The sequence below is a fragment of the Eurosta solidaginis genome, chromosome 2, assembly GCF_040869045.1.
Source record: "Eurosta solidaginis isolate ZX-2024a chromosome 2, ASM4086904v1, whole genome shotgun sequence".
NCBI classification, from domain to species: domain Eukaryota; kingdom Metazoa; phylum Arthropoda; class Insecta; order Diptera; family Tephritidae; genus Eurosta; species Eurosta solidaginis.
The window spans coordinates 102,961,630-102,989,453 of record NC_090320.1 but is presented as its reverse complement, the minus strand read 5'-3'; the positions used below and the strand labels follow the sequence as shown (position 1 = coordinate 102,989,453).

Below are 27,824 nucleotides of genomic sequence, written 5' to 3'. Positions count from 1 at the left end.
CGAATGTAATCGTTTTTAGACTGAAATGGCAAACAATGGAGTTGGCCGATTTTCGAAATAGGATTCGCTGAAAATCTTTGTCGTCCTACTTATGCATGCGCCACTGTAGAATTAGTAGCATGAGATCTGGTTGGGGAGTTGGACTAGTGTATAACACGTCATTCAGGGATTTTCCTGACCCATATTTTTTAGAAGCGTTGAAAACCACACGAACTTTGGTGGTGACCTTATCTGGTTTGACTACCGCATGATGTGGCAAGTAGAAAGAGAAGACCTTGCCATTCGAAGTTATTTCACATGGGTGGGTAGATTCCCTGTGATCAAGGTCGAGATATTCTTGCAACAACTTGTTTTACGTTGTACCTAACACCTCCTTTTTCTGAAGCGTTTGCTCCATACTGAAAAACTGATGTAGGGCAGCCGGGCGGTATTTGCCGAGAGAGAGTTTTTCAGGAAAATCTTCCTTGAATGGAAGTCGCACAATGTTTCGACCGTTTGGTGCACGTGTCGTGGTTCTTGCGTATATCGCACTGAGCGCCTCGTTTGATACTTGGACTTGTGTCGAGAATGACATAATATTTTCAGTTATTGGACCACTTAGAATCCAACCAAAAATGGTTTGTTGCGCAAGTATGCTACCGCACACTTTTTTATACCATCCAGCAGAATTTGTGGAAGTGTGTCGCTGCCAATGACCATGTCAGTTTGACCTGTTATGTGGCAACTGGGATCGGCGAGCTCAAGGAGTTTGAATTGCTCCCAGATTCTGCGACTGATGGTGGATGTTGGCAGATTCTTGGTGAGTTGCGGCAACACAATGGCATGAGCCTTTATCCTTTTCATGGCCTTGGAAACAACCAGAGATTTCGAACTTTGAATGTTCGAATGGAAGTTTCAACGTTTGTTGAACTTTCGAGGAAATGAAAGTTCTTTCCGAGCCTAGATCGATAAGGGCCCTCAGTTGAAATAATTCCCCTTCGTGTTCGACTGCGACCATAGCAGTAGGAAGGGAATTTGGCTAACATTGCCTGCATGCAATGACTGAACCCGTGCGTGTTTTGAACAACACGGTAGCCTACTAGAATCGGAACTATTCTGCGTTTGTCGAACGGGAGATGTCGACTCAGCAGTTGGGTGCTGCACGTTTGATGCATTCGTTCGCAGGGTGGAACGTGGAGCGTGTAATACCGTTGATGACATGTCGAACACATGACCACTTGCTCGTGCACTCATAGATGATATGAGTGCTGCTACGGCAGTTTGCACACAGCTTAGCTTGTTTTACGAATTGCGTCCGGTTTTGCACAGACATTCGCTTAAATTGTAGACAGAATATAATAAAGTGCGGCATTCTGCCAAAAAGGTTTGCGTCCTGTTGAAGGACCTTTTTTGCGTAGAATTTAGAGGAGCGATTGGTTTTTATTTGCTTTGGCTTGGTTGAAGCTTATTGACTCTTTCAACGACTTCATATCTCGAGGGGAGAAAGCCGTTCATTTGTGACCATGAGGGTAAATTTTTTTGCGAAGAGAGAGATTGTTCCCAAAGTGACAGGGTGATTTCTGGGAGGTTTGATGAACAAACGTACACCAGAATCGGATCCCAACTGTCTGTCGTAACTCCTTGGGAGTGAAGGACTGATGGGCAATTGTTGATTGTATTTTGCAATCTCTCAAGTTGCTCACTGTTTTCGGATGGAATAGTGGCAAGAGTCAGAAAGGATTTGATCTGGTTGTTGGATATGCTTGTTTTCGTATCGTGATCGCAAAGCTTCCCAGGCAAGGTCAAAGTTATCGCTCAACAGATATTGCTTGACGATGGAGCCGGCATGGCTTGCGTTTTGTACCGGAGATGGTACAATTTCTAAGAACGGGAGAGCCTTGGGTGCTTAATGTACACCGCTGTGAACATATTACGAAAAGCGGGCCATTCTTCATAGCCACCATAAAAGGTCTCCGCGTCGCATGCTGGGACTCGGTGGTGGACTCGGCGTTGCCATCATTTTGATCAACGGAAGTTGATCGGCAATCTTTGCTTTGGTCACTTCATACGTATCAAAGCAAGTGAATTGCTTGCCGAACTCTTAAAGCCTTCAGGGAAACTTTCGTCTCGTTTCGAAAATACCAGATCGTAAACCGATTGAAGCCGTGCCCAATAATCATCTAATGATTTGTCTTTTATCATGAGATACGATAAAACGTCATGCCTTAGTTGTTGTAAATCTTATGCCAATTGCCTTCTTTGCATATTTTCTTGATTCATAGCCCTTACTTCGTATGGCATTTTGTGGTACAGTTATGCATTGGTAAGGCGGTTTCAAAGAAACTTGGTGTTATTTAGTGGTAATTTATGATCAGTTTGATTAACTTATATGTAGTTTTTCAGCTTTACTTATCTATTAGGGTCAAGTGCAAACAAAATGCAATTTATTCCACCATTTAGCCCAACGTTTCGATAATTATCCTTATCTTCTTCAGGGGCGGTCTTTATTTGTTTATATCAAAATACAAAAAACAAAAACAATATTAGAAATAAAATTACACGATTTTTTAAAGTAGTTTCAAACAAAGGATTGCACAATTATAAATTTAAATTTTACATGAAATATTACTCCACAAACAATTATTTATATTCACTCACATTGGTATTTAAAAACGATTTTATTATTACTTTACTAAAACATTAAACGCTACCATCACTATATGGTAAACTTGTCAAACTAAAAACTAATTATCTGTATCATAGGCATATTAAGTAAGTTGCGGCTATGTCTTGTGTATCTTTTTTATTGTTCATTGCCTTTTCTCTGTTTTGCATTATTCTTAGGCTCTCGAGTGTGTCCTTTCTCTCTTCTCTTTGTCTATTATTTTTGTTGTTGTGAAATATACTGTATGTTTGTTGTTTACCGCGTGCTGTATAACGCCGTGCTGTGTTTTTCTTTGTTGATATCGGCTTGGTGCTCCGCAAGTCGTGTTTTTAGCGCCCTCTTCGTTGTGCCAATATATATTTTGTTGCAATGTTCAGTTTCATTTCCTTTGCACTCTATTTGGTATATCACGTTACTTTGTTGTTGTATGTCGATCGGGCTTTTTCTTTTTGTAAAGAATGTTGATAGAGTGTGGTAAGATTTGTAAGCCAGTGTTACTTTTGGGTTTTTTGTTATGTGTTGCGCTAGATTTTCTGAGAGCCTGGGAATATAGTTGGTACTAAAATATTGTTTTGGCTCATTCGGCGACCCTTTCGTTGTGGTTTGTGTGGGAATTTTATTAATTCTTGTTGTTTACGGTCAACTAGATTACATATAAATTTATTGGGATAATTGTTACTTCTTAGCTTCATTTTGATTTTTTCTATATTAGCGTTATGAAAACATTGATTGCTGATGGTTAGTACTTTAGGTATAAAATTGTTGGCGGTATTTAATTTATACTTAAAGGGTTGTGATGAAAAGAAATTTATTAGGCGACCAAACGATGTAGGTTTTGTGTACCAGTCAAGTATAATATTATTGTTAGCTATATATATGCGGGTGTCTAAGAAGGGGATGTTGTTGTTTTTTTTCACTTCAATGGAAAATTGCAGTCTATTGTGGTATTTTTTGAGTGTGCTTAAGATAATTTCCGTGTCGCTTCGTTTTATTATTGCTAATACGTCGTCGGCGGCCACCGTGGTGTGATGGTAGCGCGGTCCGCCTACCACATCGTATGCCCTGGGTTCAAAGCCCGGGCAAAGCAACACCAAAATTTTAGAAATAAGGTTTTTCAATTAGAAGAAAATTTTTCTAACCGGGGTCGCCCCTGGGCAGTGTCTGGCAAGCGCTCCGAGTGTATTTCTGCCATGAAAAGCTCTCAGTGAAAACTCGTTTGCCTTGCAGATGCCGTTCGGGGTCGGCATAAAACATGTAGGTCCCGTCCGGTCAATTTGTAGGGAAAATCTAGAGGAGCACGACGCATTTATTTATTTATTTTTAAATACGTCGTCTACGTTGTAACGAAGCTTTTTCGTGCCCCGTTGCTTCTTTGATATTTGCTGGGGTATACTCGCCGTGCCCAGGGTTCGTTTACAATAAATTTGTATTAAAGGGGCACCTTGCAAATCGATTTAATATAAAAACTTCACTCTCTTTATTGGTTCTAAATTCTATAATATAAAATAAAACATGTTTGTATACTTCATTTTCAATTTCACTTGGATCATCTTGCGGTATCCTTGATTGCGGTGGCGGGCCTTAGCGGTCCGGCCGTATTCCGTTAGCTGGGTCCCGTTAGTATGTGGCGTCGGTGCCTTGACGCGCCTTATGACGGCGTCTCTCTCTGCTGCGGTGCTCTGTCGTGCCTTACGTCGGCGTCTACTTATATTGCTGAGGCGATGCTCTGTCGCCGTGTTCCGATAGACGGATCCCGGTAGTATGTGTCGTCGGTGCCTTGACGCGCCTTACGTCGGCGTTTGCTTGTATTACTCTGCTGCGCCTTGCGTCGGCGTCGATTTGTATTGCTGGTTGCTGGGTGATTCTCTGCCACGCCTTGCGTCGGCGTTTACTCGTATTTGCTGGGCGATACTCTGTCGCGCCCTACGCCGGCGTTTACTTGTATTACTCTGCTGCGCCTTGCGTCGGCGTCTATTTGTATTGCTGGTTGCTGGGTGATTCTCTGCCAGCGTACTTCTACTGACGGAGGTGAGCGGGTGTCACCTGTCGCGGGTGCGCGTTACTGTGGCGGGGCCTTTGGTCTTTGGGGGTGATACGTAGAGAAGGTCAACCGCAATCACCATTCCCCGAATCGCTCCTAGGAAGTGGATTCTTATTGCATAGAGAAGGTCAACTGCAATAGGGGTATACTTCGCTAGTAGCTCTGGTCACGACCACAGCTCCGTGCTGACTGCCTGCTTTGCTGCTGTGTCGCTCCTTTTATGGCTGTTGTGTTTGGTGTTGCTAGCTCAAATGGTTGCGTGCGCTCGTTGTGTTGCTGAGATTTGTTGGTTGGCCGTGTTGCTGTTAAATGTTGCGACCGCTCGTTGTGTTGCTGAGACTTGTTGGTTGATCGTGTTGCTAGAGCCTTTTGTGGCCACTTGTTGTGTTAATGTCGTGTCAAATATGTTGTGGGGTCGTTTTGTGTGGGCCAAATTAATGAGGATTTATTTGGTCCTCACAACATATTTGACAAGAAATTTGATACCAGTGTTTTGGTCTTGGTTCAGCTCAGAGTACATAATTTGTATAAGGTCGTCAATCACAATGTCCGCTATCGTGGGGGAAAGTGGGTTACCCATCGGCATTCCAAATGTTTGTTGGTAAATATTGTTATTGTACATGAAATAGTTATTTTCTTTTAAGCAGAACTCTAATATGGTTAAAAACTTGTTTTTCGGTATGGTTGTGTGTTGTTGGACCTTTTCCCATTTTTTCATGGCTATCTTTATTGCTAAAGCCGTCGGTATGTTGGTGATGAGCGAGACGGCATCGAACGATACTAACACATCCTCATTACATAAATTTACATCAGCTAATCTATTTTTCGAGTCAAATGAATTTCTAATGTTGTAGCTTCTGATATTAGTAGCTTCAAGTTTTTTCCTAAATATATGGACAATTCATAACATGGAACACTTAAGGAAGACGAAATTTGACGTAAGGGGCATTCGAGTTTGTGGATTTTGTGTAAACCAAAAATTCTCAGTGCGGTTGCTGCCAAGCTTGCGAGCTGTTGTTTTTCTCTATAGTTTATGTGCTTTCCTTTGTATAATTCGTTCACAATGCTGTTGTTTTTCTTTTGTAGTTTTGTTGTGGGGTCGACTCTGAAGATTTTGTATGTGTTGTTGTCGCCTAGTAGTTGGTTCATTTTCTCCATATAGGCTGTTTTGTATAGCGCAACAGTTCTGTTTCCTTTATACGCATCCGTAATAACTATGTTGTCTCTGTGTAAATGTAGAAATGTTCTAGTTTTGTTGTATGACTCTATGATAAATTTTTCGGCTGAATTTTGTTTTATATTACTTTTGAACTGTAAGATTCTGTGGCTAACTTGGCTTATCGCGAATTCTTTATCTTTTTCGTTATCTATAGTTTGAATTACTTGTTCTATTTCTGCAATTGTATGTATAGGTGAGAAATGTGTATTTGTTGTAGGTAGTGTGAATTTTCGTCCCAGGGATAGCAGCCACATCACATCTTCGGGAAATTCGATGTTGGTTTCGTTCACAAACCAATTGCTGTTTATGTTAATTTCTAGTTTTCTTATTTTTTCGTATATAAGTTTTTTCATTTTCGCTTCTAGTGTTGGTTCTTTCTCTTTTGCTATCTTCTTACTCAGAATGTTTTGTTTGGTGATGAACTGGTCAAATTCCTGTTCGCCTAATGCACGTTTTAATTGTTGTTGTGCATGAAAAATTAGATCTTTTTAGTTCGTCAAGTGGTTTGGTGTTAGCTCGTATCTCTTGCATTCTAATAAGAATTTTAACTGCTCAGTTAACTTCGCGTATTTGATTTTTTGTTTACTGTAGTGTTTGAGTGTCATACTGTGTTTGAATTTCATTTGCTTGTAGAAGTGTTTCATTTTTCTCTCCCTGCTTTGTCGCTTTTGTTGTTGGTTGCTATAAACTTTGTTTTTACCGGTAGGCTTTCCGGGAGTAACTATTTAACAGTAATTTCCGATCAGTTTGATTAATTTATATGTAGTTTTTCAGCTTTACTGATCTATTAGGGTCAAGTGCAAATTGGTATTCGGCTTTCGTCGCGTATAGATGTGTTTCGTTTGCTCCGTAATTTTCTTTAAAAATTTTTCTTAAATGGATGACTTTTGTGCTAAGTGCAATAAAGCCTTTGCGAGAAATGGCTCACTTGTTGTGCCATGTTCGGGTTTTTGCCAAAAAAGATTTCATAGAAACTGTTGTGGTGGCCAGATTTCAGAATATGATGTGAAATTATTTAAGCTTAATCGTAACATCGTATACTTTTGTCAAGGGTGTGTTAACTTGCCTGAGCGCTTTATATCTTCTTTAGACTCTATTGCTGCTTCGCAAAAGTTTGGCATAGATTTTTTAAAAGATCTGTTCAGCTCTAAATTCGAGGATTTGATGAAGGAAGTTGAGGGGCTGAAATCTCTTATCAAATCAGATAAGCAACCTCAAAACTTTAACAGTGATAACATCAACAATGCCAATGGCCTACAATTCTTACATAGTGCCGTCAGTCCATCTTGTGTTAGTGTGCGGGAAAACACAAACAACAATAACCACGGGTCTGCTACAGCTGCGCTTTCGTCTTTGCCGTTGTCTTTTACATCTTCTGTTTACCCTATACCTACAATGTTATCACCTGTTTTTTGCAATGTCAACGGCACTTCGCCATTCGTACAGTCAAATGGTGTAAGTGGGCAAAAGACATGTTCTTTAACAGATGTTACTAAGGGTCATGCAATGTGTGCTAATAATGCTATCGTGAGCAACGTACCTTCTGCTGATGGGACTGTTATTGCTTCGACTGGTGCTCAAACGTTTGCCTCTGTTGTTGCTAACAGTGTTAATGCATTGGCTGCTTCAGCTGACGATGTTTATAATCGCAACAATGCTACTTATACTTCTACGAATCCTGTTAAATCAGATGCTGCTGATACTGCTAATGCTAAAGCGTCAAAATCTACAAAGAAGCGCACACTTGAGCAAAAACCTGCCGCAATTGCTGTTAACCCTGATGAGTTAAATATTACTGCTAGTGGTGGGAATCCTAATATGCAATCAAGTACATCGTCGGGATTGGACATCCAACCTAGCTCGCCTAATGACAATAATAATAATAACAATAACAATAACAATAATGCCAACAACAACAACAATGTCGGTAACAACAACAATAATGTTAATAACAATCATAGGCGTTCGCGGACGCGCGTGATTGGCTCTTGTGTGTCTACTGAATTTGGGGTAGCTGTTCGTTTCAGATGGTTTCATCTTTCTTCTTTTTTACCCTCGGTTAAACCTGAGGATATTATTGAGTATGTGATTAAACATACTAATCTAAATAAGCATCAACTGCAGTGTTTCAAGATTGCTAAAGAGTCGGAGTCGATTAACCTGAAATATGTAAATTTTGAACTTGGTGTAGATGAATTGCACTTTGATAAAGTTCTGAAGCCTGAGTTGTGGCCAGTCAATGTGACGATCAGCCACTTCCGTTTTTTTCAAAAGGACGCAAAACTACAACAGCGGACTTAGTTCATAGTGTCAATCACATGCCATGCAAATATATCAATATCTATTTTCAAAATGTTTCTGGCCTTAGAAGCAAGACCGAAAATGTGCGCCTATTTAGTTCTTTATTGGAGTATGATGTATTTGTCATCATTGAGACTTGGCTGAATAGTAATTTCTTAGATGCTGAATTTTTTGATCCTAAGCTTTATCATGTTTTCCGTAAGGATAGAGATGCAACAAAGACTGGCCTAAATCGAGGAGGTGGTGTGCTGATTGCTGCCGGGTCCGTCTCCAGGCCTCGCTTATTTCTTTAACGGTTAGTGACACACTTCTTGATCAACTTTTTGTGCGGATTCATGGCTCTCTGGGTCAACTGCTCATTTGTGCTTCATACATTCCGCCGTCCAGCCCAGAAAGTATTTATAAGGCTCATGTAAATAATATCTTAAATCTTAAGCGAAGTTTAGGAGAAACGCAGCTATGTGTACTGGGGGATTTTAATTTAAGTAATGTTAGCTGGATCTCTCTTGAAAACAATCTCTATTTAACTCCTACTAATATTAACAGCTCTTATGAATCGTATCTTATTGATAATTTTGGAGGGGTTGGTTTATCTCAAATTAATAGTTATATAATTCTTTACATCGCACTCTTGATTTAATTTTTGTAACTAATAATATTAGTTTTGTTATCTCGGAACCTGCGTCTTCAATTTCGCCACCAAACTTGCATCACCTGCCCTTAAAGCTTGAAATTCAGTTCTTTGAGTATTCTGTATTCCTACATCAAATATAAAAACATCGTTCAATTTTCGAAGATGTGATTTTAATCGTTTAAATTCTGCTTTACGTGGAGTTGATTGGGATGCTATGCTTGGCGAAAGTGAAGTTGGAAAGTCTTTCAATGTATTTAGATTTGCGAAAAAATCGTGCCGGTATACAAAAATAAAATTTATAAATCTCCCTGGCACAATAGTGAGCTCAAACATCTAAAAAATTTGAGAAACAAGTTCTTTAAAAAATATAAGTTTACTAATCAGCGTCGATTTTATGATTTGTTTATTGTTTATAAGAAAAAATTTAACAATCTTAATAAGTCTTTATATGCTAAGTACGTCAGAAATTTTGAGGTAAATATCAAGAGCAATCCGAAGAACTTTTGGAATTACATTAACTCCATGAAGAGCGTATCTAGCATACCGAAATCAGTAAGCTACAATAATATTACTGCCAACTCTGTTAATGAGGCTGCTAATCTCTTTGCTGACTTCTTCTCGGCGAACTTTATCACAGATGATGATTTAACTTTGGAAGATACAGATAACATATACAAGTTAATTAAGTCTCCCTCCGCTAATAATTTTGGGTTACTTACTCTCACTGAGGCAGACATAGTTGAGGGGATTATAAAACTTAAAAATTCCTCCAGAACTGATGTTTACAATCTTTCCGTTATTCTATTGAAAAATTGTCCTTCGCTAGTACGACCGTTAATGATTATATTCAATAAATCATTGGCATCGGGTATATTTTTTGATGACTGGAAACAAGCATCCGTCACTCCCATTTTTAAGTCTGGCAACAAAAGTAACTGTTCTAATTACAGGCCTATTTCAAAATTGTTTACAACTTCGAAGCTTTTTGAATGTGTTGTCAATGACAAGCTTTACTTTAGTATTAAACACCTGATTTGCGTCAATCAACATGGTTTTGTCCCGGCCAGATCCACATTAACGAACCTCGCTGTCTTTTCTGAGGATTGCTACGCGGCATTTAGGCGGGGTTTTCAGGTTGATGCAATATACCTAGACTTCTCCAAGGCATTCGATAAAATTTCTCATAAAATTTTAATTGCGAAATTAGCTTGTTATGGGTTCCACTCTACGTTCCTACAGTGGATTAAATCTTACCTGCACAACAGAAGTAATGTTTTAAATATTGACGGTGTTTATTCGAAACCATTTTGGGCCACCTCTGGAGTGCCCCAGGGCAGTATTCTGGGCCCTTTACTATTTATCTTGTTCATTAATGACATTAGCTCTTGCTTCTCATCTACCAAATTTCTGCTTTATGCTGATGATCTCAAGATCTATTCTGAGATCAGTTGTTATAATGATGTCGTTGTTCTTCAATCTGAGATTAATAAGCTTTATATATGGTGTGTTAAGAACCGTCTTTTCCTTAATATAAGTAAGTGCCCCACTGTGACGTATGGTAAACTGCTGAGGCCACTTCATACCTCCTATCATATTGCAGAAACCTTTCTTCGAACGACTCTTGAAGTTAAAGACTTGGGGGTATACTTCGACTCAAAGTTTAGTTTTAACACTCACGTCAGCTTCGCAATTTCTAAGGCGCTTTCAATGCTTGCTTTTGTCAGACGCCATTCCGCAAACTTCTCTGACCCCTACACACTCAAAGTTTTATATACGTCCTTTGTACGGTCCAAACTTAAGTATGCGGCTTTCATTTGGCGGCCCTACCACGCAGTTCACATCAACCGCCTGGAGCGACTTCAAAAAATCTTTATGCGCTTCGCGCTTATTTCATTACGTTTCTCTGAACCGATTCCGTCTTATGAGTCTCGATGCCAACTAATATCCTTACTATCCCTAAACAATCGCAGAATTCTTTTGGCCTCGTTGTTCATTTTCGATCTTTTCACGGGCAAAATTTACTGCGCGCGGCTTTTTGAAAGACTATGCTTAAATACTCCCTGTAAAAACCTTCGCTACTTTGAAATCTTTTTCATAGGGCTGAGTAGAAATGTTTATAACTCAAAAGCGCCTATTAACAGAGCTCTATCAGAAATTAATTGCTTCTCAAGTGTTTTTGATATTGATTTCTCCGACTCAAAATACGTTTTTCAGCTTAAACTAAAAAATTACTTAATCTGTAATAATATAAACTCTTTTTGCTAGTGTTCTCCATAGCTTAATATAAGCCGGTCCTGCTGGTATATGTTTTCATGCTTAATTCAGTTTTTCTCATTTCTACACTAACAACATAATTAAGACATTTTGTCTCTTTATTGATTTGTGTGCCATGTAGATTTGTTTTTGTAAAGTTCTTCTTCGTTGCGAATGAGAAGCTTTGTCAACTCGGGCTCAGTTTTACATATTTATGTATGTTTGTTTAATGGTGTGTTCAGTTTATACTTATATTTAAGAATTCATGAGCTTAACACCGGCTTATAATAATTGAATTTCAATTATTATGTTTTCTAAGAGAAACTGAAAAGAAAGAAACATTGACTGGCATATTGCGATGGACCCATTAACTACTTGCCTTAAGAAATTTTCAATGATACCCTTTAACTAATCTTCCACCTTATACTAATCGATTAAAGCAAATAAATCTTCCACCTCTTGCTAGTCGAAGGGAAATGCTTGGTGTAATATTTATGACAAAACTTTTCAATGGATCAATTTCGAGCCCATTGCTTCTGAACGAAGTAAACTTTTGTGCTCGATGGTCATATTGGGGCCAGCATCTGGGGTTCTTATTTCATACATATTTATGTTTGAGCGGGGTATCTTTCAATCAGTGCAGTTCAAATTATAGCTTATTTTTAAAATATAAATCTTTATTTTTTATTTTAAATTTTAAAGATTTTATTTTGAGAAATTTTCGCACTGACGATAGCACCAAGGCAAATCAAACAAGGTGGAACTGGCAGGTGAAATATTTTTTTTTTTTTTGTAGGAATTCTTATTTCAAAAAATGTCAAACAAGCTCATTAACCCTTTGTGGACTAAAGACACATTTTGGGTCGTACGCAAATCATTTGCTATAGTAGTAAACATAATTAATATAAATCTTTTGGAGGAGTTTGGTTTATGGACGTTGTTTGTTTTAATAATTATTGTATTATAAGTGTAAACACGTTGATTATGGCATTCAGCAATTTAAAGTTCTGCTTTTATTGACTAAAATAAATTTTATCTTAAAAATAATTGATAAAGTGTATATATACATACATATTTGCCTAGTCCCGTGGTGTGATGGTAGCGTGCTCCGCCTACCACACCGTATGCCCTGGGTTCGCACCCCGGGCAAAGCAACATCAAAATTAAAAAAAAAAAAGGTTTTTAAATTAGAAGAAGAATTTTCTAAGCGTGGTCGCCCCTCGGCAGTGTTTGGCAAGCGCTACGGGTGTATTTCTGTCATGAAAATCTCTCAGTGAAAACTCATCTGCCTTGCAGATGCCGTTCGGAGTCGGCATAAAACATGTAGGTCCCGTCCGGCCAATTTGTAGGGAAAATCAAGAGGAGCACGACGCAAATTGGAAGAGAAGCTCGGCCGTAGATCTCTTCGGAGGTTATCGCGCCTTACATTTATTTATTTATTTGCCTAGCCACTTTGCAAGTTTGTTGTTGCATTTGATTGGCATTTATTTATTTTCAGTTTTCAATTGTTATTTGCTCGTGCACATTTATTTCGTTTTCTTTTCACTGTCACCGCTGTCTGCATTGTGTGTTGTTAAGCGTCATTTAAAAGCGATCTTAAACTGCTCATACAGTGATCTTCAAACTTCTCATACAGCGATTATCTTACTGTGATCTCCAAACTATTTGTGATCTCCGTCTGTTTAACCAATTTTTACTTAACCTTATAATGTCTTGCAATTTTGTTAACTGTTAAGTGAAAGGAGAAACGGAGGGTTTCGTGTCGTGCTGGCTTTGTGATGAACTTGCTCATATGAAGTTCGCTAGGTTGACAGCAAGAGTGTGACGCGATTAACGATAACAAGGACGTGCGTTAGTGGTGCTTGAAATGCAGATCCACCGAAGTGGATCTTTTTAAGCTTTTCAAACATACTCTGAAATCGGTAAGGAACTTTCTACATTGGGGGATAAATTCAAGTATTTTTTTTTTTGTTTAAAACTTTTAAATATATTACCGATTCAGCTGCTAATGCTAATAGCGCCAGCCGTGACAGCAAAGGAAAACGAACTGATATCTCGGCTGGTGTACTGACCCTCGACCCCGTTCAAAACATCCAGAACCCAATCGTTCCCGCACCCAGCTCGGTAGAATTGATAAACTTAGCATCTCCAAGTCCACTTACAGTAGAGCCTTCAATACCAAAGCACCTCCAACAAAACCAGCAGCTAGAAAAAATATTGAACTTGCAAACCGTTCCCAGGACATTTTGACACTATCTTGAATAACAATTTTTGGCCCCTGGGGCACTTGTGTGGGAATTTGAATACAGACAGAATAAGAGTGTTCCAAACTTAGCAAACATCCCTCTTAATAACGCTGAGTGAAAAAACTGAACGTAAAATATGATTCAGATATATTTTACCAAAATGTTAGAGGCTTGACCAGAACTGTTTTTATAATCATTTAACTTAAGTTACGATATAATTGCTTTTACTGAACTTGGACCTCATGTCTTTAATTCAGAGATCCTCTGTAACGACTACCAAATATATAGAAATGGCCGCCGGAACAGAGTTGGAGGTGGAGTTCTGCTTGCTGTACACTCTTCAGTACCATCTGAAGGGATTAGCATACCCGCCATCGATACATCAGTTCTTGTGCATACGCACTCAACTACAAAACATCCATATTTATTTAGCCATCGGTTATATCTCGCCATCTTCTGAACTGTCCGGTTATATGCATCACATTCCCATGCTAAAAACTGCTAATTCGATGCTAAAGCCTTCCGATTCCATTATTGTGTTGGGTGACTTCAATATGCCGCACATATCATGGTGCATATCTTACTTTAGTATCGTACCAGTTTCGTCAAAGTCTTCCAACAATAAATTTCTAGACGGAATGGCTAAACTGTGCCTTCAGCAAATCAACATCCAATCGAATAAATTCGGAAAAGTATTAGATTTAGCATTTGTGGATGATGACTCTAAGTATTCCAGTAGTCGATCCGAACCCATTATTGAACCTGAAGATGCTTACCACCCTTCGCTCAAAATAGTTTACGAAGTGGTAAGTAGTGCTTCGACAGCGGCAATAAGCGAAACAACTCCTGTTATTGCTTTGACTTTGCGAAGGCCAATTTCAAAACATTAAATCGTGATTTATCTCGCACAGTGGGGCAATATTTAATGCTGATATGGAGCAAAGCGTTACTCACTTTTACAATACCATTTACTGCCTTTTTGAAAAATACGTACCTAAGTGGATTTGTGTACATTCCGATAAAAGCCAAGTATGGTTCACTAAAAAACTGAAAATTTGAAAGAACAAAAAGACTTGGTCTTTCATGTTGTTCAAAAAGACGGGTTTACATAACCATTACTACGGTACAAGTATTTTCAATTGAACAAAAAGTGTTACAGAGCTTATATTTGTAAAATGAAAAGAAATATAACTTGCAGGCATTTTAGCGATTCGTAAACTCTAAACGCAGGGTGAAAGAATTTCCATCATCAATGCAATTCCAAGAAAATAGTTCCAGCGATGATCAAGATACCGCCGGCTTCTTTGCGGAATTTTTCAAATCAAATTACTCTATTGAGACCAACGTTTCGCCTAATGAATACCCATTCCATATATATTCTTGTTATTTAATCAGAGCTCCATTTATATCTTCAGAAGATGTATTATTTTATTTAAAAACTTTAAAAGTATCATATACAAGTGGCCGTGAGAGGATCCCGACACACTTCCTTAAAAAATGTGGTGCAAACATCTATCAGCCGCTAACAGATTTATTTAATTTATCTTTCATATATAGCGTTTTCCCAACAATGTGGAATGAATCGTTCCTTATCCCGCTTCATAAAAATGGAAGCAGGTATTCAATAGAAAACTACCGGGGCATAGCAAAGTTATCCGCTATCCCAAAGTTATTTGATAATATTGTTACCCATCACCTAACGTTCTCTATTTCCCCCCTAATTGGAAGCTCGCAACATGGGTTCTGTAAAGGCAAATCAACTATCACCAATTTACTCGAATTTACCACTCACGTTTCTAATGAATTTAGAAAAGGCCTTCACACCGATGTAATTTTTACCGATTTCAGTAAAGCTTTCGACAAAGTATCACACCCATTACTTATTTATAAGCTCGGTCAACTTGGTTTTCAACCTCGTCTTATATGTTGGATTTCTTCGTATCTTGGTAATCGAACGCAAAAATTAATCTTTAAAAATACACTTTCTGTGGTCATCAATGTTTCCTCTTGTGTTCCTCAGGGCAGCCATCTTGGTCCGATTCTGTTCTTGTTGTTCATAAACGATACATCCAATACAATCAAATACTCAAAAATCTTGATGTACGCAGGCGATGTAAAACTTTTCAAATCATATGCCTCGGTTTAGCAACATTCCTTGCTTCAAACGGATTTAAACGACTTGGTTACCTGGTGCAATGTCAAATATATTTCGCTCATTCCCAAAAAATGTTAATTCATGTGTTTTCTCAGAGAATTTCGCCACCAACTACATATAAAATTAACAACTATGGATTAGAAACTGTAAATAATTTTGTTGACTTGGGGCAACAATAGCAATGATGGACTCCAAACTTAGTTTCAATCTTCATATTAATACTACAGTGAAGAAAGGCAATGGTGTTTTTGCATTTGCTAACACATTAGGCTTCAATTTATTTCAGTGGAGGTTGCGAGAGAATCAATTAATTTTTCCATACTAAATTTAAATTTTTTAATTTGTTGGACTAACGCCATGAATTCCCTCTATGACCATATGAACTTTCTTCGCACTTTGCGCGGGGATTCCCGCAGTTTGTTTTATTGAATTCTCTTCTAAGCAAAAAATATACGACTGGTACGTTTAAACTTTGAACAGGGATTACCCATATTAGAATTAGTTGAATTGTGGTTTCCTTGTTATCGACAGTAGTCACTTTACCAACACTGGTAGTGTTACATTGTTAAAAAGTAAACCGTTTTTGGCGGTTGAAAGATTAGATTCAAAATGTGCGGTAATTCCCGGCATTGCTTTACTTAAGGTCACTTGAATGACGGGAATTCCCGCAATTAAGCCGAATGTGTTAAACGGTGGCCAAAAGAATTTAATGGCCCTTACATAACTAAAGCACTTTTTACAACATTAGTTAGGCCAATATTAGAATATGGCTCAGTAATTTGGAATCCGCGTTATCAAGCCCATGCAGATAGCCTCGAATCAATACAAAAACAATTTTAACTATTTGCTTATATTTAAGAATTCATGAGCTTAACACCAGCTTATAATAATTGAATTTCAATTATTATGTTTTCTAAGAGAAACTGAAGAGAAAGAAACATTTACTGGCATATTGCGATGGAGCCATTAACTACTTGCCTTAAGAAATTTTCAATGATACTCTTTAACTAATCTTCCACCTTATACTAATCGATTAAAGCATATCAATCTTCCACCTCTTGCTAGTCGAAGGGAAATGCTTGGTGTAATATTTATGACAAAACTTTTCAATGGAACAATTTCGAGCCCATTGCTTCTGAAGGAAGTAAACTTTTGTGTTCGATGGTCATATTGGGACCAGCATCTGGGGTTCTTATTTCATACATATTTATGTTTGAGCGGGGTATCTTTCAATCAGTGCAGTTCAAATTATAGCTTATTTTTAAAATATAAATCTTTATTTTTTTGATTATAAATTTTAAAAATTTTATTTTGAGAAATTTTCGCACTGACGATAACACCAAGGCAAATCAAACAAGGTGGAACTGGCAGGTGAAATATTTTTTTTTTTTTTTTGTAGGAATTCTTATTTAAAAAAATGTCAAACAAGCTCATTACCCCTTTGTGGACTAAAGACATATTTTGGGTCGTACGCAAATCATTTGCTATAGTAGTAAACATAATTAATATAAATCTTTTGGAGGAGTTTGGTTTATGGACGTTGTTTGTTTTAATAATTATTGTATTATAAGTGTAAACACGTTGAGTATGGCATTCAGCAATTTAAAGTTCTGCTTTTCTTGACTAAAATAAATTTTATCTTAAAAATAATTGATAAAGTGTATATATACATACATATTTGCCTAGTCCCGTGGTGTGATGGTAGCGTGCTCCGCCTACCACACCGTATGCCCTGGGTTCGCACGCCGGGCAAAGCAACATCAAAATTAAAAAAAAAAAGCTTTTTAAATTAGAAGAGGAATTTTCTAAGCGTGGTCGCCCCTCGGCAGTGTTTGGCAAGCGCTACGGGTGTATTTCTGTCATGAAAATCTCTCAGTGAAAACTCATCTGCCTTGCAGATGCCGTTCGGAGTCGGCATAAAACATGTAGGTCCCGTCCGGCCAATTTTTAGGGAAAATCAAGAGGAGCACGACGCAAATTGGAAGAGAAGCTCGGCCGTTGATCTCTTCGGAGGTTATCGAGCCTTACATTTATTTATTTATTTGCCTAGTCACTTTGCAAGTTTGTTGTTGCATTTGATTGGCATTTATTTATTTTCAGTTTTCAATTGTTATTTGCTCGTGCACATTTATTTCATTTTCTTTTCACCGTCACAGCTGTCTGCATTGTGTGTTGTTAAGCGTCATTTAAAAGCGATCTTAAACTGCTCATACAGTGATCTTCAAACTTCTCATACAGCGATTTTCTTACTGTGATCTCCAAACTATTTGCATTTCCTCCGTCTGTTTAACCAATTTTTACTTAATCTTATAATGTCTTGCAATTTTGTTAACTGCCAAGTGAAATGAGATACGGAGCGTTTCTTGTCGCGCTGGCTTTGCGGTGAGCTTGCTCATATGAAGTTCGCTAGTTTGACAGCAAGAGTGTGACGGGATTAACGACAAGAAGGGCGTACGTTTGTCGTGCTTGAAATGCAGATCCACGGAAGTGGATCTTTTTAAGCTTTTCAAACATACCCGAAACGCATACTCTGAAATCGGTAAGGAACTTTCTACATTGGGGGAAAAATTCAAGTATTTTTTGTTTGTTTAAAACTTTTAAATATATTACCGATTCAGCTGCTAATGCTAATAGCGCCAGCCGTGACAGCAAAGGAAAATAAACTGATATCTCGGCTGGTGTACTGACCCTCGACCCCGTTCAAAACATCCAGAACCCAATCGTTCCCACACCCATCACGCTAGAATTGATAAACTTAACATCTCCAAGTCCTCTTACAGTAGAGCCTTCAACATCAAAAGCACCTCCAACAAAGCCAGCGGCTAGAAAAAATATTGAAACTGCAAACCGATCTCAGGATATTTTGACACTATCTTGAATAACAATTTTTGGCCCCCTGGGGCACTTGTGTGGGAATTTGACTACAGGCAGAATAAGAGTGTTCTAAACTTAGCAAACATCCCTCTTAATAACCCTGAGTGAAAAAACTGAACGTAAAATCTGCTTCAGATATATTTTACCAAAATGTTAGAGGCTTGACCACAAAATTAACAGAACTGTTTTTATAATAATTTAACTTGAGTTACGATATAATTGCTTTTACTGAAACTTGGACCTCATGTATTTAATTCAGAGATCCTCTGTAACGACTACCAAATATATAGAAATGACCGCCAGAACGGAGTTGGAGGTGGAGTTCTGCTTGTTGTACACTCTTCAGTACCATCTGAAGACATTAGAGTACCCGCCATCGATACATCAGTTCTTGTGCAGACGCACTCAACTACAAAATATCCACATTTATTTAGCCATCGGTTATATCTCGCCATCTTCTGAACTATCCGGTTATATGCATCACATTCGCCTGCTTAAAAACTACTAATTCGATGCTAAAGCCCTCCGATTCCATTATTGTCTTGGGTGACTTCAATATGCCGCACATATCATGGTGCATATCTGATTTTAGTATCGTACCAGTTTCGTCAAAGTCTTCCAACAATGAATTTCTAGACGGAATGGCTAAACTGTGCCTTCAGCAAATCAACATCCAATCGAATAAATTCGGAAAAGTATTAGGTTTAGCATTTGTGGATGATGACTCTAAATATTCCAGTAGTCGATCCGAACCCAATATAGAACCTGAAGATGCTTACCACCCTTCCCTCAAAATAGTTTACGAAGTGTTAAGTAGTACTTGTAACCGCGGCAACAAGCGATACAACTCCTGTTATCGCTTCGACTTTGCGAAGGCCAATTTCAAAAAATTAAATCGTTATTTATCTCGCACTGTGGGGCCAATATTTAATGCTGATATGGAGCAAAGCGTTTCTCACTTCTACAATACCATTTACTGCCTTTTTGAAAAATACGTACCTAAGCGGATTTGTATAGGAAAGCCAAGTATGGTTCACTAAAGAACTGAAAATTTTAAAGAACAAAAAGACTCGGTCTTTCATGTTGTTCAAAAAGACGGGTTTACATAACCATTACTACGGTACAAGTATTCTCAATTGAACAAAAGTGTTACAAAGCTTATATTTGTAAAATGAAAAGAAAATAAATTGCAGGCATTTTAGCGATTCGTAAACTCTAAACGCAGGGTGAAAGAATTTCCATCAACCATGCAATTCCTAGAAAATATTTCCAGCGATGATCAAGATATCGCCGGCTTCTTTGCGGAATTTTTCAAATCAAATTACACTATTGAGACCAACGTTTCGCCTAATGAATACACATTCCATATTTATTCATGTTATTCAATCAAAAAAAACAGAAGATGTATTATTTTATTTCAAAACTTTAAGAGTATCATATACATGTGGCCCTGACGGGATCCCGACACACTTCCTTAGAAAATGTGCTGCAAACATCTATCATCCGCTAAGAGATTTATTTAATTTATCTTTAATATATAGCGTTTTCCAACAATGTGGAATTAATCTTTTCCTATCCCGCTTCATAAAAATGGAAGCAGGTCTTCAATAGAAAACTACCGCAGCATAGCAAAGTTATCCGCTATCCCAAAGTTATTTGATGCTATTGTTACGCACCACCTAACGTTCTCTATTTCCCCCCTAATTGGAAGCTCGCAACATGGGTTCTGTAAAGGCAAATCAACTATCCCCAATTTACTGGAATTTACCACTCACGTTTCTAATGGATTTAGAAAAGGCCTTCAGACCGATGTAATTTATACAGATTTCAGTAAAGCTTTCGACAAAGTATCACACCCATTACGTATTTATAAGCTCGGTCAACTTGGTTTTCAACCCCGTCTTATATGTTGGATTTCTTCGTATCTTGGTAGTCGGACGCAAAAATTAATCTTTAAAAATACACTTTCTGTGGTCATCAATGTTTCCTCTTGTGTTCCTCAGGGCAGCCATCTTAGTCCGATTCTGTTCTTGTTGTTCATAAACGATACACCCAATACAATTATATACTCAAACATCTTGATGTACGCAGACGATGTAAAACTTTTCAAATAATATGCCTCGGTTTAGAAACATTCCTTGCTTCAAACGGATTTAAATCACTTGGTTAACTGGTGCAATGTAAACTGTATGTCGCTCAATCCCAAAAAATGTAAATTCATGTATTTTTCTCAGAAAATTTCGCCACCAGCTTCATATAAAATTAACAACTAATATTTGGAAGGCACGCCGTGAACAAAAGAAACCAACAAGATGGTTTATGCAAAATTAAAAAACACCTACAACAACAAGAAAAAACAAGCTATCAACAAGTATAAATCCGAATCCATCCAGATGACAAAGTTGCAGTTCAACATTAGGTTTTTATTAAAATGTAGTTAAGCTAAAATCATACCTAAGTTTTTACAAAACACAACAAAACTAAATTACACATTTACCATTAACAATATATAAAACACTTATTAGACAAACACATAAGATTATTTCACAATAAAATACTAAATATTTTAATTAAATTCCAACACGGTATATTAAAAGTGAAAACAAAAAAACTTACTTATACTAAGGCGACTTTAAGCCAAAATATGAAAGAGCATGATCTGAAAGCTTTTTTCGAGAGTGAACAAAACTCACTCACTCACACGTACCAGCATTTGCAAAAACACGCAACAAGCAAAGCTCGAAAAATTGAGAAGCGCACGAAACAACGAAGCATTCGAAAACAACAACAACAAACATTGGCCGGTAAACCAAACAAAGACAAATTTTCCACCTGATGTTGAGGCGATTCTTGCAAAAGGTCCAAAGTTTGCTCTACCGGTTGCAAAATGCAAATGTTTAATACACTCTACTAGGATAGGATAGGTTAGGTGGTAGCTGCCCTGATCAGGATAGCTCACTTGGACAACACGAAGGTCCGTTCTGATACCACATACACCAAAAATAACGGTGACTTAGATCTAGCTACTTAGAGAATCGTTGGGTAGCAACGATAAAGCTCCGAATGATACCGATCTCAACTTTGGATAAATCCTCGGGAGATCCAAGTGCGTCGCGACCGAAGTACTTTCGCCTAGTTCTGGCAAAAGCTGGGCAATCAAGCATAAAGTGATTTGGTGATTCCACCTCATCATCCTCCATACAGCTGCAGCAGGATGGAGTTTCCAGTATATTGAGACGTACCGCATGGATACCCATGGGACAGTGCCCTGTCAAAATCCCAATGACCATTGATAGGTGAGCCTTAGTGAACCCAATTATTGCAGCAGACTTCCTGCCATCCGCTTTCGGCCAGAAAGATCTTGCTACCCTTCAAGACGAGGTGTCCACCCAACGTTTGCTGAGCTGACTTGAGGCCCAGCTATGAAGGAGAAATCAACAGGTGTCCAGCGGAATCCCGAAATCCCTACAGCCATCTTCATCCGGTTCCGTTGTACCGATTGGGCTAAGAGATCCGCTTGATAGTTACCCGGGATATCACTATGGCCCGGGACCCAGATAATCTTAATTGTAAAATAATTCGATGCAATCGCAAGCGAGGTCAGGCACTACCATACCACCCACAATCGCACTGTAGTTGAGCTCAAGGCCTTGATAGCCGCTTGGCTATCAGAGTAGATGTTAAATTCCCTAACAGTAGTAGCACTGGATAGCATTCCATCCACCGCATCCTTAATCGCAGCAACTTCCGTTTGGAATACACTGCAGTGATCAGCCAACTTAAACTTGCGGCTTAAATTTAGCTCTTGACAAAAGACCCCCCCACCAACCTTTCCATCCAGCTTCGACCCATCCGTGAACAAGATAACCGGTCCCATGCCCCAGATAATTCCTCTTCGCCAATCCTGTCTCTGGAATGACTGGGGTGAAGGTTGTATAGGGTGCAGTTATCGGCATACAATAGTCCGTTATGTCCGGGATAAAGTCGAAACTGGTAAGAAGGCTAGAGTGTGTTGTGTAACCGCAGTTCGTTGGCGAGAAGTCATGGCGGGCCAGGCATGCTGGAAGCCCGGGCTAAGCTCGTCGTTGGTCGTTGTTCTTACCGCAAATTCTCACACACATCTACACAGACAAAAAAAAAGGTTCATGCCTGTGATTGTGGACAGGAAAAAGGAAAGATAATAGCGGGAGGAAACAGTCCTTTCAGTTGGAGCCGACTCACCCCTTTAGTCCGCAACCCGCGAACTACCTTTGAATGCTACTGGGCTCCGACAATTGAAGTAGCATTCCCTATTACCGACAGTAGTCCGTCAGTCCTAGTGTCAGGTCATGTCCGTCGGTCAGTCTATGGATCAAACACCTAGAAATCAACCATTATCCTGGAGAACAACACCGACTCCAAAATAAGGTGTATTTAGCCTTCCATTTCAAAGAACTACTAGCCCGTTAAATTAAATTTCACTCACATCAGTTTATTAACAAATTCTCTTAATACCAACAAAGGAAAAATCCTTGGATTTAATAATTAAAGATTATGAATAAAAATGCGTAAAAAATTCAATTCAATACAATATTCGGGGTTTCTTTTCCCCCTTTTTTTTCTTGTTGTAAATAAAAAAATTTAAACAAAAAAATAAATCAATGTAAAAAAAATTCAAAGATAGAATAATATAAACCTCAATTCAATGAAGAAAAACGACAATAAATATATAAAGAAAAATTTCAATTCGATACAATATTTGGGTTTTCTTTTCCCCTTTTTTTTTGTTGTAAATAAAAAAATAAAAAAAAAAAAATAAATCAAAATATAGAATAATATAAGCCTTTATTCAATGAAAAAAAAACGACAATAAATATATAAGGAAAATTTCAATTCGATACAATATTTGGGCTTTCCTTTTTTTTCCTTTTTTTTTTTTTCTTTGTTGTAAATTAAAAAATATAACAAAAATAAGTCAACGTAAAAAAATTAAAACATGGGATAACATGAATTTCAATTCAATTTAGAATAAATCTTAATACAAAATCATAAAAGGAAAAAAAAGTATTGTACTAACTCTGGTCTAAAAAAAAATGCTTTGATTCCGTAAGGTATTCAGCCAAAGCAGAAAAAGAAATCGCATGCTATGATTGAATTAAGACCGGACGCATGTACGTGTATACAAATATACGTGGATATGTTTATTAATTGGCATTCACTCACCTGTTGGCTTCATCGTTGATGTTGGCGCCAGCATACAATCGGGAAACCTAGGGTGGGGGTGGAGAAATAAGCCTACAAAGAATCTCATAGATATTTGTGTGCCCGTTCGCCTTCCTTCTATGCGATACCAAACGGAAACAACAAAAAACCCTAACTAACATTAAAAACCTAATGTTCACGAAACTTACCTAAGTTCATTTACATATGTAGGCCGGTATGCATATACGTATGTACATATATACATAGCATGCAATCATACCAGCATATGCACACAGCTTAGGGCAAGTTTGTCAAAACAAAACAATAAGATCGCAAAAAAATGAGAGATGAACGCAAAAGAAACGCAAAAGATTGCAAAATAAATAATTATGCAAAATGCGTAAGAAACAAAGCGACTTAGGCAAGTCGATAAAACAATAAAAAAAATGTAGCAATAAGAGAAGAAAAAAAACTCTCAAACTTTAGAGATAAGTCAAGCTAGTTGGTGAACATATTGTACAAAAAGACACGATGTGATCGCCTGCGTTGTCTTTCTCAGCAGCTGCTCTCGGTCATATCCACTCTCGCACAGCAGCACTCTCTCTCCGAAGTTCGCTCTGTATTTGTTACTTGGTCAGCTCTGTCTAAGTGATCCAAATGTTCCGCCGTTTCTGCCTTATTATATATTTCCTATTTCTTTGCTTCCTTTATCGCAATTTAGGTCACTGACCTCTTTCCGGTTCAACCACGGAACAGCTGTTGACGGTAGCTTATATGGCCAGCTAATACCCTATGCCGGTAGACCTTTGGCCTACATAAAAAATCTACAGTTTGGGTGTTGTTGTTGTTGTTGGGTACAACACGGTTCTTTTGCTTGTCTATTGGTTGTGGGCGCCGCTATGTATGCTGGGGTTGTTGTTGTTATCCTCGGATTGGTGGTAAATCCAGGTTTTTAAACAAACCGAGATTCAGCCTTTTTGCCTCCCGCTGACAGGAATCTGCGAAATACACGAATGCACAAACAATGCAAATTAAGTAATGTGAAATGCCTATGCGTATGTACATATATTTATAGGTATAGCTTAAACACATTCGAATACATACCTATGTATGTATGTCTACTTCATGCATTTTCAAGTACGGTTAGATTTTATTTAAAATTTGTGATATTTTCGAATTTGAAAATAAATTTCGATTTAGCTAATTTTCAGTAACCTAAATTTCACTTCTATGCTATCTTGCCAAAACCGCGTATGTTTAAAATTTGTGATATTTTCGAATTCGCAAATAAATTTCGATTTAGCTAATTTTCACTAACATAAATTTCACCTCTATGCTATCTTGCCAGAACCGCGTATGTTTGAAATTTGTGTTTATTTTTCTTTTCTTTTCTATCATTCTAATTAACATTCCTAGCGATTTTTATTTTTTTATTTATTTTTTTTTTCTATTTTTTTTTCTATTTTTTTTTTCTATTTTTTTTTTATTTTTTTTTACAATTACCTACACTTGAATTTGCACTTTATTTTTAAATAGCAGGAAGTTACTTTATAGAAAAAAACTTACCTCGGTTTTTCTTTGGCGGGATGTTGCTGGACACAAATATATGTAGTTGAAAGTTTTCTGGTTCCGGTAAGCTGTTGACCCTTTTGTTGGTTTTAACGTATCGGTCCGTTCACCGTTTACTTATTGCACTGTAACAATGCATTTTTCTAGAAAATATATGATTTTTTCTTTTTTCTTATTGTCACTTTACAACTCTGATTTCTTTTTTTTTTGTAAATTTTTTTTTTCGTACTGTAAATCTTATTACAGTTTTTTTTTCTCTCTCACTACACTTTGGCTTTTTTAATTTTTGTTTGCGACGCGCACACCGACCCGCATAAAATTGTGGACACCTTGACACTAAGTTCTTTTTGGTTCCGAAGGCTCTCAGGAGCCGATGGCTATCGGCGATCACACCGCCTGGTGTCGCGATGTAGTTCACTCAAACTGCCAGCTAATATCGTAACTACGCCTGCGCGTCGAGCTACCAATCCACGCTTCACATACACCTATACACACGCTTTCACTCAGACGGTTGATTGGGGGATAACATGAACACACACAACATACATACAGATAATAAGGCTGTCGTTACAGGCTCGCATCCGCCGATGGTGCCTGGACCATGGAGCGTGTGCGGAAGAAATTCGAACGCAGCCTTCCTAGTTCTTACTTTTTCAGCCCAACGTGTGGCTTCGTCCCACGACCCAAAGCCGGGCCTGTACTTTGGACTTTTCCCTCGAACATGACTGGGCGCCTCGTGTATATTCTCTGTATTAATGCCTATATCACAGAAAGAAGGAAAACTACGCCTATCACTGGGTGCCTAGATCTATCACTGGGGCATGGTATAAGAACTAAATACATGCAAGACAGTCAATATGTAAACACAATTGTCAAGTCGATAAAACAGTAAGGTTAACTAACTAATGTATAAATAAATAAATAGATGTATAGTCAAGTAATAAAAAAATACCAGAAAGACAAAAAGTTGCATGAATCCATAAATTACAAAAAAATTGTATAAAAAAAAAAATTAATTAATTAATAAAAAAGTCAAATATGATCTATTAGAGCTAGTTTTGTAGTTAAGTTTACGGACGTTCACAAACATATACCAACATGGATACATTCTAACAAACCTATGCTACAAAAATATCCTTAGCGTGGTATACCCCTACTCTTCTCCCAGGACTATCACCAAGTTCATATAAAGAATTGCCTATGGTCCTAAGGACGACACTTTGGACATGTTTAGGCCCGAGCTTGGCATTGTAGCTGTCTATCTGTGAACTCTGTTTAAAATTTCGGCGGTATACCACTTGTCCAATTTTGAACTTAATGTCTTTTGCCCTGGTGTTATATACCTTTTCTCCTACTTTGTATGCTCGCTTTAGCTCGTCAAATATCTTATTCCTCAATGCTTGGTGCCTATCTCCTAGTTCAACTTCGCAGTCTACATCCTTTAAAGAAGCTATTCTTCGTAAAATGTCATACGAGGCGCCATACTGTATCATGGGCATTCCGAATACGGCATAATACGGCGACTCGCCTATGGCGGTGTGTACCACACTTCGCAAGGCGAAGGCAGCATCTCTCACGTGTTGATCCCACGTCTTTTGGTTCTGGCCGATATACGCTCGTATCATTTGCAATACTGACCTATTAACTCGTTCAGCTGTATTTGCCTGGGGGGAGTAAAACGCCGTCCTAATGTGTTTGGTCCCGTATTTTTGTAAAAAGGAGGTAAAGATCTCCGAGACGAACTGTTTTCCGTTGTCTGTGTCTACGAACTCGGGGACTCCAAACATGTGGAAAACTTCCTTCTCCAGGAATTGTACCACTTTGGCAGCTGTTGCTCGCTGCATAGTTTTAAGAAACACAAATTTACTAAAATGATCTAGACACACAAACATAAAAACATTTCTATCCTTAGAACGAGGATATGGTCCCATAAAATCAACATAAAGACGTTCGAAAGGTCGCTCCGTTATTTGTTGTTTGCCCATTGGTGGCTTACGAAAACTATTTTGGGTCTTTGTTTCTTTGCATATGACGCATTCTTTGACGCACTGTTGCACATCGGACACCATGCCTGTCCAAAAGTATTTCTCTCGTACTCGGGCAAGGGTTTTATGGATTCCTCCATGACCCGTAGACGGAGAGCAGTGCGCGGTGTCTTGGTCTTTCGTTATGGATTCTCTCAATCCACAGTATTCGTCGGTGTGAAAGTAAGGCGAGTCAAGGGTAATGTCTAATACTCTGTCCATCAGTGCCACTTCGTCCATGTCCATGCGCGATAATGTATCAGGCACAACGTTTTGAGCTCCTTTGCGATGTTCGATGTTGAAGTTGAATGCTTGCAGCTTCAGGCTCCATCTAGCCGGTCTACCGCTGAGGTCCTTCTGACCCATAAGCCACTTGAGACTTGCGTGGTCCGTGATGATTGTGAAGGGGAGGCCCTCCACATAAGGTCGGAACCTCTTCGCGCTCTGCACCGCTGCATAGCACTCCAACTCCGTCTCGCTGTAATTGCGTTGTGCCTTATTCAATTTCGCCGACATATACGCGATGGGTCGTTCGTTGGCGTCCTCGTCTTTTTGGAATAAAACTCCACCCACCCCGTCCGTCGAAGCGTCGCACTGTATAAAAAAGTGTTTATTGAAGTCCGGGTGAACAAGCACCGGGGCTGATATGAGGCTTTGCTTCAGCTGTTCAAAAGCTTTTCTCG

General features: G+C 38.4%; 1 protein-coding gene and 1 pseudogene across 7 annotated transcripts in view; both read left to right on the top strand.

Moving 5' to 3' along the window:
* LOC137240117 (neurotrimin-like) overlaps nt 1-27,824 on the top strand; it is a 2,444,277-nt gene that overhangs the window by 1,890,837 nt on the left and 525,616 nt on the right. The window lies entirely within an intron of this gene.
* Nucleotides 13,977-27,824, top strand: part of LOC137239276 (uncharacterized) — a 30,112-nt pseudogene continuing 16,264 nt past the window's right edge.